Here is an 8,436-nt window from a genome sequence, read left to right on the forward strand (position 1 = left end):
GCCTGTGTGTCAGAACTGTGGCTAGATAATGTCCTTACTTCAGACTTCCTTCTGCAATCAGACAACTGTCCATTGTTTCCAAAAGGAATTTATTGAAGAAATAGTTCATTATAGTCCACTAGCCTGAATGCAATATTCAGGATGGTGCATATGCATTGTTACCAATGATAGGCAAGGCATAAGGTACAGAGTAACAGATCCCAGCGGGCCCCTCCTCCCCCCCCCATGGTTCCCAAAACAACGCCTTTGAAGTAGGGAGAGCAGTAGTTTCCCAAGGCTGATTCTCGGTGGAACATCGGTAGCCAAAACAATCCTCTTCTGTTAGATAGCTGCCTGGGAACCTTGGCACCTGTGAAAAGAGCACTAAATACTGAGAGGATTAAATATGGAGTTGGTTAAGCAAAGATGTACTATACAGCATTCTGAACCTGACACTGTGTAGGACAAAAAGAACACACTGCGCAGCTCCCCTGGCCTGACGCTGCTTGGAAGGCCATCTTGGGGGTCACTCACAGCCCATGCACTCACCCCCCCCCCATCACATGCTGAGCTCAGTTCTCTTGGCACCAAGGAAGTCACTGCAGGGTCTCCCGACATTCTGCTGACGGGCCAAGGAGCGGGACCCACAGGGCCAGGCTCAGTCTGGGTTGGGTGTCTCCACTGAAAACGTCCATTTGTCCCCTTAATGCCTGGAGCCCAAGACTGAATGCTCCAGTGTTGGAATCATAGGGCTGGAACCTCGAGGATCATCTAGTCCAACCCCTCTGCACAATGCAGGAAATTCACAAGTATCTCTGCACCCCACCCCCCCCAGAAGATGGCAAAACACTGTCAGGATCCCTAGCCAAACTGGCCTGGGGGGGATGGGGGGGGGGAGCAGGAGGCTCAGATTGTCAATCTGAGATTGCCTTGCCTGCCACCCTTCGGCATTTTCTGTTCATCTCCCGTGCCAGGCATAGCTTGCAGGTCCTCATACTCTGAACATATGGAGGCGTCAGGCTGCATTTCTTTGTGCTTGAAAGCCACCCCCCCCCCGGCCACTGTTTTATTCTCTGCCCTTTTTCTGGCACACTGGCAGTTAAGGGGGGGGGGTCTGGACTTGTGGTTCAGTATCCCTTCCTCCCATTTCTGAATCATCGGTGTCTGGTAAAACAGATTCCACATATACACCCCATGCTGCCTTGAAATCCCCTCTAAGATGGAAGAGGAGGGAGGGGGTATCTGACCCTGTGACAGCAGCAGTTGGCAGATGTGAAGAGAAAGGAATAATTCAGCTTGGGGAAATTGTGCGCTCTCTCTTGCTCTCTCTCTCCCTCCCTCTGTTATACTACATAAGATGGGTTGGATTCAGATCTGGGCTCTTTCAGCAGGGGATATCCTTGGGAAGTGGGTATTTAAAGCTGGAGCTGCTACCACTGCCAGCACCCCAAATTCAAGGGTCTCTGAACATGGGCTGAGTACCTTTCCTTTGGATGACAAGCAGTATTTAAAAACAATCAACGGAAGGGCCATGCCCTTGAGCATGTGCAAAGCATTTCTTCCTCTGAAGGACGTCCTGTTCTTTAGAAAGCTGGAGGGCCAGAAGGCAATAATCAAACATGCACATTTACTGGCTGTACCTCCTCCTTTGGCAGCTGCCGTGGAGCATGAAATGCTGGCCAGGTGACTTTTGCGCTATTTGTTTCTTCAAAACAACTTTGAGATGCTGCCTTTGGATTGCTCCTAAAAATACAAAGTCAACAAAATTAATAAAAACCAGGTAGTTAGAACTGCAGATCTATGAGGGGGGGGGGGGGTCTTGATTTTCCAGAACCAGCCTTTTTTTATTTCTCCATCTTGACCTTAGATCGTCTTGTCATTCCGTTCTCCTGTTTTTGTTTTCACTGCCCCATAGTTCAAGGATTGCTTTAAGAGGCAAAGTGGTGTAGTGGTTTGACTAGGAGCTGGGAGACCCAGGTTCGAATACCACCGTGCCGTAGAAGCTTCCTGGACTGACCTTGGACCAACGACCCACTCACAGAATTGTGGTGGGAATAAAATGGGGGGAGGAGAATGCTTTGTGTCCCTTTGGGTCCCCATATCAAATATCAGGGGTCAAATGAAGTAACTAAGTAAATAAATAAAGTCGTGATTCTTGTTTGTGAGCAAGTGGGAACAGTTTTATTTTTTTATTTATGTCATTTTATAGTCCGCCTTTCTCTCTGAGGCTCGAGGCGGATTACACAGTATGAGGTTAATACAATCAGTATTAGGAGGAGACACAAGGCAGGGAGGTCCTGCGACACTGGTGGAAAGGATCTCTTCCTCTCTGTCTGTGTCTGTCTGTCTGTCTGTAGAGACAGAAAAAGAGTGCTCATGTGCTAGTCTGAAGTGGGCTATAGATGGCACTGACCTCCTGTCATCTGTGGTAGGGTTGCCCACCTCTAGGTAGTAAGGCCTGGAGTTCGCGTGGGATTACAACTGATCTCCAGACTACAGAGATGCATTCCCCTGGAGAAAATGACAACTTCAAAGGGTGAATTCTATTCCATCACGTTCCTGCTGAGCTCCCACTCCTTCCCAGAGTCCACCACCCACAACTCTCCAGGAATTTCCTAAACCGGAGTTGGAAGCCCTAATCTGGGGCCCCCACTTTACCTCCTTTCTGCTCTAAAATCCCACCTGGAATACAGCTTATTCTAAAATATGTATTTATTTAATAGCTTTAGGGTTGCCAACCTCCAGGTGGTGGTGGCTGAAGATCTCCTAGAATTACAACTGGTCTCCAGGCTACAGAGACACGTTCCCCTGGAGGGAATGGCTGCTTTGGAGAGCTGCCTCTAAGGCGACACATCCCTGCCGACGTTCCTTCTCTCCCACTTTTCCCAGGCTCCCCCTCCAAAATCTTCAGGAACTTCCCAAACCGGAGCTGGCAATCCTTGTCATTGTGAGCTTTCGTAAGCAGCCCTGAGCGCAAAAGCAGAAGGAACGTCAGCTCTTTGGGTTAATCGGGAATTTGAAAATGTGCATTAAGAGGAGTGAAAAGTTGGAGTGGAGCGATATTTGTCATGGAGAGATGGTGCAGGGCGGGTGTGAGCTTATGTCGGGAACTGATAAACTCAGAGTTGTCCAGTTTACAGAAGACACACCCTGGCCCTGCTGGGATGATTATAGTAGAGCTCAGGGCTGGATCTTAGCCCTTAAGGGGAGATGGCTAAAGACTGCGCTGGTTTCCTAGAAGTAGAGAGGAAGGCTGTCGGCAGCTCCAGACAGACCAAACATTGAACCCAGAAAGGGGAAGCTTTCCCCTTTCGGGGGGCTCTGCAAATTAAAAAAGGCAAATTAAAAAATAGATCCCCATCACTGAAGTACAGTCTTCTTTTGGGGTCAGTAACAGAAGCTGTGGTGTCTGCAGACTACCTGGCAACCAATGCTCAGCGGCATTCATTTTCACCCAACATGTTTTAAAACCTCAACCAGACACAGAGAATCTTTTTTTCCCCCTTCCAGGCTTCTTGTTGCTAAACATGGCTCCTCAATGAGCCTTTCTCCATACAGGTGATGATATTTTTTCCCAATAGGGGAAAAGGATTATGGGAAGGGGGGGGGATTTAACAGAAAAACCAGGGAAGCAAAGCAGGTTCAGACATTCCTATCTGTTGCAGGTGGCCTCTGTGGTTGCTGAAGGCTTTAAAAATGAAGAAAACCTACGTTGTCACATGCAATTCAGTCCTGTGTCCATAGCAAAACTCTTCCCATTGTCACTGTGAAAAAACAGTCAGCACGACAACTGGTCCACATACAGTGAAATACCTGATCAGGAGTATCAAGTGAACTCCCCTCTCGTGTGTGTGTGTGTGTGAGAGAGAGAGGGAACGAACGGCCATCCCATAATTACCTAGACCATAAGCCAGTACTTATCCTGTGCCATGCCAGCAGATTACTACTGCAGGAAGAACTCTACAAAGCTACAGCAGACCTTCACAGAGTAGAGTTGCCAACTTTGGAAGTTCCTGGAGATTTGTGGGCAGAACCTGGGAAAGGGAGGGGGTCTCCGCAGGATAGAAAGTGGTAGAGTCCCCCCTCCAGAGCAGCCATTTTCTCCAGGGGAACTGTCCTCTATGATCTAGGGACCACCTTTAATTCTGGGAGAACTCCAGCCCTCGCCTACTCTAGGCAACTCCATCTCTGTTATCCTTGCCCTCCCATTAGAAACAGCCTGGCTAACATAAGGCACACCGGAGGAGGAGGACTTTTTTTTTTATCTCACTAATAATTTCTTCACCTCACAGAAATCATGCAGAGATGGCTGAAACTGTACGAAGTATCCAGCAAGCCAGATAGAAAATTTGCTTGTCACTTCCACGCAGAAGTTTTGTCATAGTCTAAACTGGAGGTGGGTTTGGGGGGTGAGGTGGGGGGGGGCACATTTGCACCATTTGGGCCAAGCAGAAATACCACTCAGCAGGGATAAGGGCCAGAGATGGGTTTGGCTCAGGGAATGTACAGTGGAAGCAGAACAGGAAGATTATTGTTATTACTACTACTACTACTACTACTACTACTACTACTACTACTACTACTACTACTACTACTACTACTACTTCGATTTATAAACCGCCCATCCTCAGGGGCTCTGATGCCAGAGTAGACATAAAGAGGGAAAGACACACAATTGTGAACAGGTTGGTCATTTCTACAAGCATCTATTTAGGTCCCTGGTCAGGAACTAATTTCTTTGGGAAAGCCTGTTTCTGAGGCAGAGGAATGGCAGGTCAATTGAGGTGACCAACTTTGAAATGGACCTTGTAGTTGTCCTTTGAGTAGTTGTGCCTTTGATGTGTTCACAGTGCCATCAAGTCACAGCCAATTTATGGCAGCCTCTCATGGGATTTTCAAGGCAACAGATGAACAAGAGACGGTTTGCCATCACCCGCCTCTATGTAACAACCCTCATCTTCTCTGGTTGTCCACCCAAGTATTAACCAGCACAGTCTCAGCTTACCTTCTGAGAGCTGACAGTATCAGACTGTACTGACCCATCCAGGTCAGTCGATTACATTTGCTGGCTGGTAAAGAGTCCAGTAGCACCTTTAAGACTAGCCAACTTTACTGTAGCATAATCTTTCGAGAACCACAGCTCTCTTCGTTAGATGCACGCATTAGTTGGTTAGTCTTAAAGGTGCTGCTGGACTCGTTACTATTTTGCTACTACAGACTAGCACAGCTAACTCCTTTGGATCGATTAGCGGACTGATTTCTGCAGAGCAAATTTCCTCTCCAGAGACAGGCCGTGGTCTGGCTGGCTTGTTTCCCAACATTGAAAGCAGGGCCACCTGCCATGACTGCCTCCCTCCCATTCCTTTCTTCCCCTCTAGATTGGCACTTTGGAAGGGGACTAGGCAGCATTCCTTGGAAGGCCTGATTTGGCCTGGGATCCCCAGGTGCCCACCCTGAGATCACTAGAAAGAGAGGGGCGTACATGGGGAAGAGGAAAGAACTGAGCCACAAACAGAGAGAAGGGAAAAGGAACCAAGATGGCACAAATTACTTACAAGATGGTTCACTGGTGCTTTCCAACACTGTTTTGACGATCCTTCAAGAGGCAGGACAATGAGGTCAAAGAGGCAGCCGCTCGCCCCGCCAGCTCCCTTCTTCTCTAGCTGTTGACCTGCCCTGAGGCCGAACAACCTCTGAGCTCCCTCCTGTACTTGCACAGCCTCTTGGAGCTCCTGACCCCACCCGCCAGCTGAAGGGAGAGATAAGAGGAGTGGGACCCATCTCAGATGTTAGGAGCTGCAGTCATTGGGCAACTGCCAAGCGGTTCGATAAAACCTTAGAGACTAGCAGTGGAAAAGACTCCAAGAGCACCTATAAGACTAACAAAATTAGTGATAGGCTATGAGCTTTCATGAGCCACAGCTTGCCTCTTCAGATATTTATTCTAGTGTTAACTCCCCCAGAGTGCACTTCTTTTCTCCTCTTACCTAAGCTAAATAGAGTGCTGGTAGCAGGGGGCTTCCTGGGAAATGACTTTCCTGGAAATAACTGTCAATAGGGAAACAATCCGGATTTGCTCTTGGAATTTTGCCCTGCTGCCTATATGCTCCGATGCCATCCTGTCTTCTCAGAAAAGTGCCATCTTGCCCCAGCCAGCCAGCAATTCAGCACATTGGCCCAGAAGCACCCTCAATTGGTGGAAGGCCCCCCCTCCACTTGCACCAGCCCCCCCCAACAGAGTACTGCTAGTATTTTTGCCCATGGTGGGGGAAGGAAGAAGAGGCCCCGGGAACGTTTCTGACCACCAGAACTTGCCATCAGTGGCTCGGAATAGATATTCTCCAAAGCCACACTCTCTTTCCCCTGCAGGGCTGCTGAAACCATGCGGGGCCCCCAGACAGAGATTCCACCCGGGCCCCTCCCCATGTGACCCTGATCCAAACCAAACAGTATTGCTGTTACCATGAATCGATAGCGATAAAAGGATCCGCCTGTCCATCCGTTGGCATCTGTCCATTTGCGGCCGGCGTTAGAAAATTGTCATGTATGTCTGTACCCATCCATCCTTGTCATTGTTCTATAGGGTTGCCAGCTCCAAGTTGGGAAATTCCTGGAGATCTTTGGGGGGGGGTGAAACCTGGAGAAAGTGGAGTTTGGGGAGGGAAAGGACCTTGACATAGCATAATTCCATAGAGTTCACCCCCCCCCCAAAGTAGCCATTTTCTCCAGGTGAACTGATCTCTGTGGCCTGGAGACCAGTTATAATTCCAGGAGATCTCCAGCCGCTACCTGGAGGCTGGCAACCCTCTTGTTCTAGGGGATGATGATTGTCTGTACTATGGTTTGATTTCATATTGGAAAGGCTGTGGGCATCACTTTTGTTTCTCTCCCTCCCTGCCTGGGAACTCAGCTTCATAATCTGGGTATTTCTCTGAAGCTCCCCGAAATGACCTTGGACTGTCTGAAATGTTACTATTACTCTTATGCCTCTGTCTTGTCTAGCTCTAGTATAAACTCCAGCAAAGATTCCCAGGCTTTTTTCCGCTGGAAGTGGTGGGTTGGGGGGGGGGGATGTTTGAGTATTTAGACCTGTATGTTCCTTAAGCCCCATTCCTTTCAAGGAAGCTGTACTGCCTAGAAGCATTTTAGCTCCTAAGTAAACTACGGACCTGCACATGGAAATGATTTGATTTCTGAATAAAAGCCATTAACCAGGAACCTGTGTCTTGATGCCAGTGGCCCAGAGTTCCGTCTGCTGTATCCTGTCATCCATAGCCTGACAAAAATAAAGCTCAGGATCTGAAATGGACCGTCACCTTCAGCATGATTGTGAGTGTTTCAGAGCTAAAAAGGAAGAGAATCGGAACATCTGGCCCAGGTTGTCTCCAGGTCTCCCCCCCCTCCCCTCCTGCTATTTGCAACAGAAGCAGACGGTCTCTCTTTCCGGCAGGCCTCTCCCCTCAAGAAAGCAGTACAACGTGTTTGAAAACTGGCCCCCACCCTCAGGATGCCGAAGGGAGCTGCAGCTCCAAAGGGAAGAGAATCGGGACATCCCGGCCCAGGTTGTCTTCAAGGCAGGCAACATGTCATGCGAGCTTTTCAGCTACCGGTCGTCTTTCCCTAATACGCCATCCCCCCAGTCTGCCATAGAAAGCTGATGGGTGGCCTTGGACCAGTCATGCTCAGCCAGACATCCTTCACAGGTAGGGCGGCCGGGTCCCCTGGTGGGGGCAGAGGATCCCCTGTCCCCGCCCCCCTCACCAGGCCCGCAGGGGGAGGGGGAAAGCTGTGGGAAGAAGCCTCCTGGCGTGCTCCCAGGGTGGCATGGAGACATCACTCCCGGAAGTGACATCATCGTGCACGGCCCTGAAGCACTCCTGCGTTTCTCAGAGGGCCAGTTGGGCCCCCAGTGGGGAGGGTTGTTTGAACAGGTGATGTGAGCTCTCTGCAGCTGGAGTGGCCCTGTGAGGGGGCGTGGGGTCTCAATAAACAGTGAACAAGGGAATGAAGTGGTACGCTGGAGCTTTCCCAAAGTCTGCAGGGGCGCAGATGGGGGTGGCTGCCCGGCCCACCAGACAGCTGCAGCAATGAGACCGTTGTGTCCCACACAGCCTCTGCCAGCGCTCTCAGCAGAGGCAGGGAGGAGGAGGGGGCTGCTTTCTGCCAGCACCAAGCTGCTTCGCAGTGCAGCTGAGAGAATGCTGCAGACAGTGTTTTCGTGATGAAGGGGAACTACACAAACGGACTGTCGTGTTCTTATGTGCCTTGCCCATGAGCATTCCTTGCGGTGATTTTAGTTTGCGATCCCTCCTCAACGGATGACGTAGAAGAACCTGAAAAGCTTGATATATTTTAAAAGCATGAGCCGAAGGGCCGGAATCGAGCAATAACAGAGGCAGGGCCTTTTCCAGAAAACCTGGGAGGGAAAACCGTTGTTGAACTGGAAAGCCTGCCATT

The 8,436-nt window shown here is 49.8% G+C and overlaps 1 long non-coding RNA gene across 1 annotated transcript; it reads right to left on the bottom strand.

Annotated features, from left to right (window-relative positions):
* Positions 1-72: 72 nt before the first annotated feature.
* On the bottom strand, positions 73-1,620 carry LOC129345924 (uncharacterized). Its single transcript, XR_008598651.1, has 2 exons — positions 1,462-1,620; positions 73-349 (listed from the first exon to the last, which is right to left on the bottom strand). It is a non-coding gene; the product is annotated as an uncharacterized LOC129345924 (long non-coding RNA).
* Positions 1,621-8,436: the final 6,816 nt, after the last annotated feature.

The sequence above is a fragment of the Eublepharis macularius genome, chromosome 19 (assembly GCF_028583425.1).
Source record: "Eublepharis macularius isolate TG4126 chromosome 19, MPM_Emac_v1.0, whole genome shotgun sequence".
Taxonomy (NCBI): Eukaryota; Metazoa; Chordata; class Lepidosauria; order Squamata; family Eublepharidae; genus Eublepharis; species Eublepharis macularius.